Source organism: Procambarus clarkii, chromosome 11, assembly GCF_040958095.1.
Source record: "Procambarus clarkii isolate CNS0578487 chromosome 11, FALCON_Pclarkii_2.0, whole genome shotgun sequence".
Classification (NCBI taxonomy): Eukaryota; Metazoa; Arthropoda; class Malacostraca; order Decapoda; family Cambaridae; genus Procambarus; species Procambarus clarkii.
In genome coordinates, this window is record NC_091160.1 from 30,615,676 (window position 1) to 30,625,011 (window position 9,336).

The following is a 9,336-nucleotide window of genomic DNA, read 5'->3' on the forward strand; positions in this document are numbered from 1 at the left end:
GAGCCTAGAGGAGGTATACCTGGAGGTGTGAGGCTGGAGGAGGTATACCTGGAGTAGTCATCCTGGAGGAGTGAGGCTGGAGGAGGTACACCTGGAGGAGTGAGGCTGGAGGAGGTATACTTGGAGGTGTGAGCCCTGAAGAGGTATACCTGGAGGTGTGAGCCTGGAGGAGGTATACCTGGAGGTATACCTGGAGGTGTGAGCCTGGAGGAGGTATACCTGGAGGTGTGAGCCTGGAGGATGTATACCTGGAGGTGTGAGCCTGGAGGAGGTATATCTGGAGGTGTGAGCCTGGAGGAGGTATACCTGGAGGTGTGAGCCTGGAGGAGGTACACCTGGAGGTGTGAGCCTGGAGGAGGTATACCTGGAGGTGAGAGCCTGGAGGAGGTACACCTGGAGGTGTGAGCCTGGAAGAGGTATACCTGGAGGTGTGAGCCTGGAGGAGGTACACCTGGAGGTGTGAGCCTGGAAGAGGTATACCTGGAGGTGTGAGCCTGGAGGAGGTATACCTGGAGGTGTGAGCCTGGAGGAGGTATACCTGGAGGTGAGAGCCTGGAGGAGGTGGCCGGTGTAAGGAGGTTAGAGAGGCATTAATTAACCTGGTGACTGTGAAGACGAGTTAGCAGCGGGGGATGAGAACGTTGTGTCAAGCTACAAGTAAAGTCAGAGTGTGAGAGTGAAGTCTTAAGTAGTGTAGAGTGTAGGGGGAATCTTAAGAGCTGAAGGAGTTACAGCGTCCAATTGGATCCCTCGATTCCAGCTTACGTCCTCGGAGGAATTTGTCCCGTTCGTGACGATGGAACAAATTTACTTTTTTTCCCTTTTTCCCTTTAAATTCCCCAGGAAGTTTGTTTCGTTTTAAGATAAACATTTATATGATAGTTAACACACACACACACACACACACACACACACACACACACACACACACACACACACACACACACACACACACACACACACACACTGTTCGTTTCAGTCGGGCACAAGACTTAGTTGGAGATGGCGCAAAAGGTATGGCACCAGTCAATAGTACCCAAAATGAGGGGGTATGAGCTACGAGGAGAGACTACGGGAAGTAAACCTTGACGTCGCTGGAAGACAAGATTTAGAGAATACATGATCATTACACAAAAGATTCTCAGAGGAATTGATACGGAAGATAAATTTAAGTTTAACACGAGAGTTACACGTAAGAGAGGATACAGGTGGAGAGTGAGTACCCAAATTAACCACAGAGACATTAGAAAAAACTTTAGTGTCAGTAGTCATATGGAATTCACTAGGCAGTGAATTCCATATGTCTATATATGGACCATATATGGCAGTGTGGAGGAGGCAGAGTCCATCCACAGCTTCATATGTAGACACGATTAACCGCAGTTGTCTCAGGAATTGGTACATCAGTCGATTGGCGGTAGAGATGAGAGAGCAAAGAATCCAAATTAAACCTTGAAAAGCAGAAATAGACGAGTACAAAGAGTCGAAGAGACATACAGGAAAAAGTACTAAAATGGGCGAAGGGGGTACAGCACCATCAGGAAGAAGGCGAAAATTCATAGTAAGAGAAAAACTATTAGAAAGGAGATATGGAGTGAAGATCCCAAATCAAACATATAAGCTTCAGTTAAATTTATTATTCCAAGCAATTAACCCGCTGGAGGAGGAGTCATCAGTGGGTTCTTGGGGTTCTCAGCTGAACCATCTGGCCTGCACAGAAATAACACACACATTAGGAACAGCCTAAAGAGGCAGGTTAAGGTTACGAGCCTCTGGTTCCGTACACTATAATATTACAACATACGGAAGTTTTCCTCTTGTAAAGACGAGATCTGCCTTAAGACTACCAAACAATATAAAATATCTTAAATATATATATAGAGTCTTACCAAACCATACTTTCTGTACCTTAACAAGATACCAGCATGATTTACAAAGCTTGCCTCCCTTGTGGGAAGGACAGAGTTTAAAACTTAATCCAAAATGAAATACAAGATTTTAACTATTTACTAATATTATGCCGGCAAGAAAGATTAATTTCTAACTAGACGAGGAATCGTCCCTAAAAGTGAACTACAATACAATCCTGTGTCTCCCCAAAACCAAACCAATGCACGATACTTACGTAGTCCACTCCGACACCGAGACGCTGCTCAGAGACGATGAATGGTCAACTACTTGTCGAATTGCGCAAAGAGCCCAATTGGCTCCATTACCGCTCTTGGTGAACTCGGCGAACACCGACGCGATCAGAAAGAAGAATGTACTAACTCTGGTAAAACAGGTTGGTGCACTTCCCGATATTAGACTTGAGCGTCTTGTGTACCGTCGAGGAGGAGGAGGGAGGAAGAGGTGCGTGCGCCCTCCCTGACGTCTGGGGCGACACTGAGGGGTCGTCGTGGCCGCTGTTCATCACATGTCAACAGCAACAACTGTCCCGTTGGCAAGGTGGATAATTGGTCTAACTAGGCAATGGTTATGGTAACAAGCACTGGTATTTTCTCCATTAACTTGACGGTCGGTAACATTAGCCCTTCTTGCCACCACAATATACACAAACACATGAAATTAGAAAAAATAAACGAAAAATATTATTTTCTGTATTGAAATAGATGAAATGTTCAGGCTGAACATTTCCTCTATTATCTATATCTATATCTATATCTATATCTATATATATAGCAAGAGAACAAAGGGTCATGGGTGCAAGCTTCAGACTCAGATGGGTCATATATATAGACTAGATTGTTTTTTTAAACGCAAGCATGCGTATAAATACAATAAAACGATAAGAAAACAAACAGAACACAAATCACAAATTACAAAATCACAAAATCACAAAAGTACACAAGTACAAAGACATAAAATACCGGCCTGAAGGTCCGACAAACAAATACCCAACAAAAAAAAGGCACAAACATAATGCAAGACAGTACAAAAACTAACAATAGGACCATACATAGTACCCAAACCCGCACCCAACAACCCAACCATCAAAACAATACGAAACAAGCTTGCCGGCCCCGGAAAACACACACGGAGAGGCACCAAACACACACGGAGAGGCACCAAACACACACGGAGAGGCACCAAACACACACGGAGAGGCACCAAACACACACGGAGAGGCACCAAACACACACGGAGAGGCACCAAACACACACGGAGAGGCACCAAACACACACGGAGAGGCACCAAACACACACGGAGAGGCACCAAACACACACGGAGAGGCACCAAACACACACGGAGAGGCACCAAACACACACGGAGAGGCACCAAACACACACGGAGAGGCACCAAACACACACGGAGAGGCACCAAACACACACGGAGAGGCACCAAACACACACGGAGAGGCACCAAACACACACGGAGAGGCACCAAACACACACGGAGAGGCACCAAACACACACGGAGAGGCACCAAACACACACGGAGAGGCACCAATACATAATGACAAAAAGAAGAAAGAAAACATGAAAATAAAACACATAAACAAATAGAAATTAACAGCGGCAAATTATGATAATGGGAACAAAAAAAGGCATGACCACACAAGCAGCCCAAAGGGCACGCAACCACGCCACAAACAAGGGCACGCAACCACGCCACAAACAAGGGCACACAACCACGCCACAAACAAGGGCACGCAACCACGCCACAAACAAGGGCACACAACCACGCCACAAACAAGGGCACGCAACCACGCCACAAACAAGGGCACACAACCACGCCACAAACAAGGGCACGCAACCACGCCACAAACAAGGGCACACAACCACGCCACAAACAAGGGCACGCAACCACGCCACAAACAAGGGCACACAACCACGCCACAAACAAGGGCACGCAACCACGCCACAAACAAGGGCACGCAACCACGCCACAAACAAGGGCACGCAACCACGCCACAAACAAGGGCACGCAACCACGCCACAAACAAGGGCACGCAACCACGCCACAAACAAGGGCACACAACCACGCCACAACAAGGGCACGCAACCACGCCACAAACAAGGGCACACAACCACGCCACAAACAAGGGCACGCAACCACGCGACAAACAAGGGCACGCAACCACGCCACAAACAAGGGCACGCAACCACGCCACAAACAAGGGCACGCAACCACGCCACAAACAAGGGCACGCAACCACGCCACAAACAAGGGCACGCAACCACGCCACAAACAAGGGCACGCAACCACGCCACAAACAAGGGCACGCAACCACGCCACAAACAAGGGCACGCAACCACGCCACAAACAAGGGCACGCAACCACGCCACAAACAAGGGCACGCAACCACGCCACAAACAAGGGCACGCAACCACGCCACAAACAAAGGCACGCAACCACGCCACAAACAAGGGCACTCAACCACGCCACAAACAAGGGCACGCAACCACGCCACAAACAAGGGCACACAACCACGCCACAAACAAGGGCACGCAACCACGCCACAAACAAGGGCACGCAACCACGCCACAAACAAGGGCACACAACCACGCCACAAACAAGGGCACACAACCACGCCACAAACAAGGGCACGCAACCACGCCACAAACAAGGGCACGCAACCACGCCACAAACAAGGGCACGCAACCACGCCACAAACAAGGGCACGCAACCACGCCACAAACAAGGGCACGCAACCACGCCACAAACAAGGGCACGCAACCACGCCACAAACAAAGGCACGCAACCACGCCACAAACAAGGGCACGCAACCACGCCACAAACAAGGGCACGCAACCACGCCACAAACAAGGGCACACAACCACGCCACAAACAAGGGCACGCAACCACGCCACAAACAAGGGCACGCAACCACGCCACAAACAAGGGCACACAACCACGCCACAAACAAGGGCACACAACCACGCCACAAACAAGGGCACACAACCACGCCACAAACAAGGGCACGCAACCACGCCACAAACAAGGGCACGCAACCACGCCACAAACAAGGGCACGCAACCACGCCACAAACAAAGGCACGCAACCACGCCACAAACAAGGGCACGCAACCACGCCACAAACAAGGGCACGCAACCACGCCACAAACAAGGGCACGCAACCACGCCACAAACAAGGGCACGCAACCACGCCACAAACAAGGGCACGCAACCACGCCACAAACAAGGGCACGCAACCACGCCACAAACAAGGGCACGCAACCACGCCACAAACAAGGGCACGCAACCACGCCACAAACAAGGGCACGCAACCACGCCACAAACAAGGGCACGCAACCACGCCACAAACAAGGGCATGCAACCACGCCACAAACAAGGGCACACAACCACGCCACAAACAAGGGCACGCAACCACGCCACAAACAAGGGCATGCAACCCCGCCACAAACAAGGGCACGCAACCACGCCACAAACAAGGGCATGCAACCCCGCCACAAACAAGGGCATGCAACCCCGCCACAAACAAGGGCACGCAACCACGCCACAAACAAGAGCACGCAACCACGCCACAAACAAGGGCACGCAACCACGCCACAAACAAGGGCACACAACCACGCCACAAACAAGGGCACACCGGAACTCACAGGAACCGGATATATGGAGCACGCGGGAACCCCCCCCCCCCCCGCCCACACACGCACCTGCGCAACCACACTCCACATCCACGCACACAAACGGACACATCCACGCACACAAACGGACACAACCACGCCACAAACGGACACATCCACGCACACAAACGGACACATCCACGCACACAAACGGACACAACCACGCCACAAACGGACACATCCACGCACACAAACGGACACATCCACGCACACAAACGGACACAACCACGCCACAAACGGACACATCCACGCACACAAACGGACACATCCACGCACACAAACGGACACATCCCCACAACACATAGCAAAGAAATAAATCACTTGAAAGGAGAACAAACATCAATAGGAGGTGAATATTTTTCAGGGAACTCATACAGAGGATATTTGTTCTTATAGGCTCCACCCCCACACACACCACTACACCCTACACACACCACTACACCCTACACACACCACTACACCCTACACACACCACTACACCCCCACACACACCACTACACCCCCACACACACCACTACACCCTACACACACCACTACACCCTACACACACCACTACACCCCCACACACACCACTACACCCCCACACACACCACTACACCCTACACACACCACTACACCCCCACACACACCACTACACCCCCACACACACCACTACACCCCAACACACACCACTACACCCATAGGGACACCACTACACCCCTACACACACCACTACACCCCTACACACATCACTACACCCCTACACACACCACTACACCCCTACACACACCACTACACCCCCACACGCACCACTACACCCATAGGGACACCACTACACCCCCACACGCACCACTACACCCATAGGGACACCACTACACCCCCACACGCACCACTACACCCATAGGGACACCACTACACCCCAACACACACCACTACACCCCAACACACACCACTACACCTCTACACACACCACTACACCCCCACACGCACCACTACACCCATAGGGACACCACTACACCCCCACACGCACCACTACACCCATAGGGACACCACTACACCCCAACACACACCACTACACCCCAACACACACCACTACACCCCAGAGACACCACTACACCCCAACACACACCCCAACACCCCAACACACACCACTACACCCCAGAGACACCACTACACCCCAACACACACAAATACACCCCAGAGACACCACTACACCCCAACACACACCACTACACCCCAACACACACCACTCCACCCCCACACACACCACTACACCCCCACACACACCACTACACCCCCACACACACCACTATACCCCAACACACACCACTACATTCCAACGCACACCATTACACCCCAGAGACACCACTACATCCCAACACACACCATTACACCCCAACACACACCACTACACCCCAGAGACACCACTACACCCCAACACACACCACTACACCCCAACACACACACCACTACACCCCAGAGACACCACTACACCCCAGAGACACCACTACACCCCAACACACACCACTACACCCCAACACACACCACTACATCCCCCCACACACCACTACACCCCAGAGACACCACTACACCCCAACACACACCACTACACTCCAACACACACCACTATACCCCACCACACACCACTACACCCCAACACACACCACTACACCCCAACACACACCACTACACCCCAACACACACCACTACACCCCAACACACACCACTACACCCCAACACACACCACTACACCCCAACACACACCACTACACCCCAGAGACACCACTACACCCCCAACACACACCACTACACCCATAGGAACACCACTACACCCATAGGGACACCAATACACCCATAGGGACACCAGTACACCCATAGGGACACCACTACACCCCACAAACATCTCCACATACACCAATACACCCCACAAAGACACCGCACTACTCCACAGGGACGCCACTACATCCCAGGGACGCCACTACACCCCAGGGATGCCACTACACCGCAGGGACGCCACTACACCCCAAGGACGCCACTTCACCCCAGGGACGCCACTACACCCCAGGGACGCCACTACACCCCAGGGACGCCACTACACCCCAGGGACGCCACTACACCCCAGGGACGCCACTACACCCCAGAGACGCCACTACACCCCAGGGACGCCACTTCACCCCAGGGACGCCACTTCACCCCCAGCAACACCGCCATGTTTGGAAGACTTTCACTTGTTGCTTCAACTAAAAGTTTTAAAGGGAATATATGACCTCTCACGAGACCCACTCTTCCCCTGGCAGGGCCCACACTCTCCCCATGGCAGGGCCCCCACTCTCCCCCTGGCAGGGCCCACACTCTCCCCCTGGCAGGGCCCACACTCTCCCCCTGGCAGGGCCCCCACTCTCCCCCTGGCAGGGCCCACACTCTCCCCATGGCAGGGCCCCCACTCTCCCCCTGGCAGGGCCCACACTCTCCCCCTGGCAGGGCCCTCACTCTCCCCCTGGCAGGGCCCCCACTCTCCCTCTGGCAGGGCCCCCACTCTCCCCCTGGCAGGGCCCACACTCTCCCCATGGCAGGGCCCCCACTCTCCCCCTGGCAGGGCCCACACTCTCCCCCTGGCAGGGCCCTCACTCTCCCCCTGGCAGGGCCCCCACTCTCCCTCTGGCAGGGCCCCCATTCTCCCCCTGGCAGGGCCCCCACTCTCCCTCTGGCAGGGCCCACACTCTCCCCCTGGCGGGGCCCACACTCTCCCCCTGGCAGGGCCCACACTCTCCCCCTGGCAGGGCCCACATACATATATATATATATATATATATATATATATATATATATATATATAAACCAACGCACCAATGATCGTCTGTGGTGCTGTGGTCACGGTACTGTGTACGTTTAGGGGGTGATCCTGGACGGCATGGGTTCGAATCCTGGTCGGGTCAATTAGAGTTCGTAGTGATCTATGGCATGCTTAGTGATATATGAAATATATGTTTTATGATATACAGGTCACAAAGTTTTTCCAAACTTTATTTACTGTAAAGTAGATAAAAGATAATTGTGTACATTAATGTAATACAAGTAATTGGATGCTCACTAAAATATGAAGTGCGGCTCTTGTTATGACAAAATTTTTGTCATTCAGTGAGAATTTTTCGTCTAAAATACGTACTGATTTGTTTTTTCTGGCTGCTTCCCTGCAATAAATGTTCGCGGGCGGTCGACTATGTGTGTAATACAGTAACCTGATGGGATGGTTTTTTGTGTGTATGAAACCATTTTTAGGGGGTCCATTTTGCGGGGTCCGTTTTTTGGGGGTCCATTTTTAGGGGGGTCCATTTTTGGGGGGTCCATTTTGGGGGGTCCATTTTTATGGGTCCATTTTTGGGGGTCCATTTTTATGGGTCCATTTTTGGGGGTCCATTTTTATGGGTCCATTTTTGGGGGTCCATTTTTATGGGTCCATTTTTATGGGTCCATTTTTGGGGGTCCATTTTTATGGGTCCATTTTTATGGGTCCATTTTTGGGGGTCCATTTTTATGGGTCCATTTTTGGGGGAATCATTTTATCTCTTCCATATGGTAATACAAACGCTATTCAGATCTCATATTAGAGTCTCCGCCATTCATGGTAGTCGAGGAAACGGTCCTTGATCAAGGATGTTGTTGTGTGACGGTATTTATCCCCCACACTTCCAAGTTGAAGGTCAGACGCTACGGGCTAGCTTCACTAAATCTTTTGCAGGGTGACAGGTAGTGGTTCAGGGGTGGTC

General features: G+C 51.8%; 1 long non-coding RNA gene across 1 annotated transcript; it reads right to left on the reverse strand.

Annotated features, from left to right (window-relative positions):
• Positions 1-1,619: 1,619 nt before the first annotated feature.
• Positions 1,620-2,418, reverse strand: LOC123758507 (uncharacterized). The gene is made up of 2 exons (XR_011228134.1): positions 2,126-2,418; positions 1,620-1,710 (listed from the first exon to the last, which is right to left on the reverse strand). It is a non-coding gene; the product is annotated as an uncharacterized lncRNA (long non-coding RNA).
• Between the last annotated feature and the right edge of the window lie 6,918 nt (positions 2,419-9,336).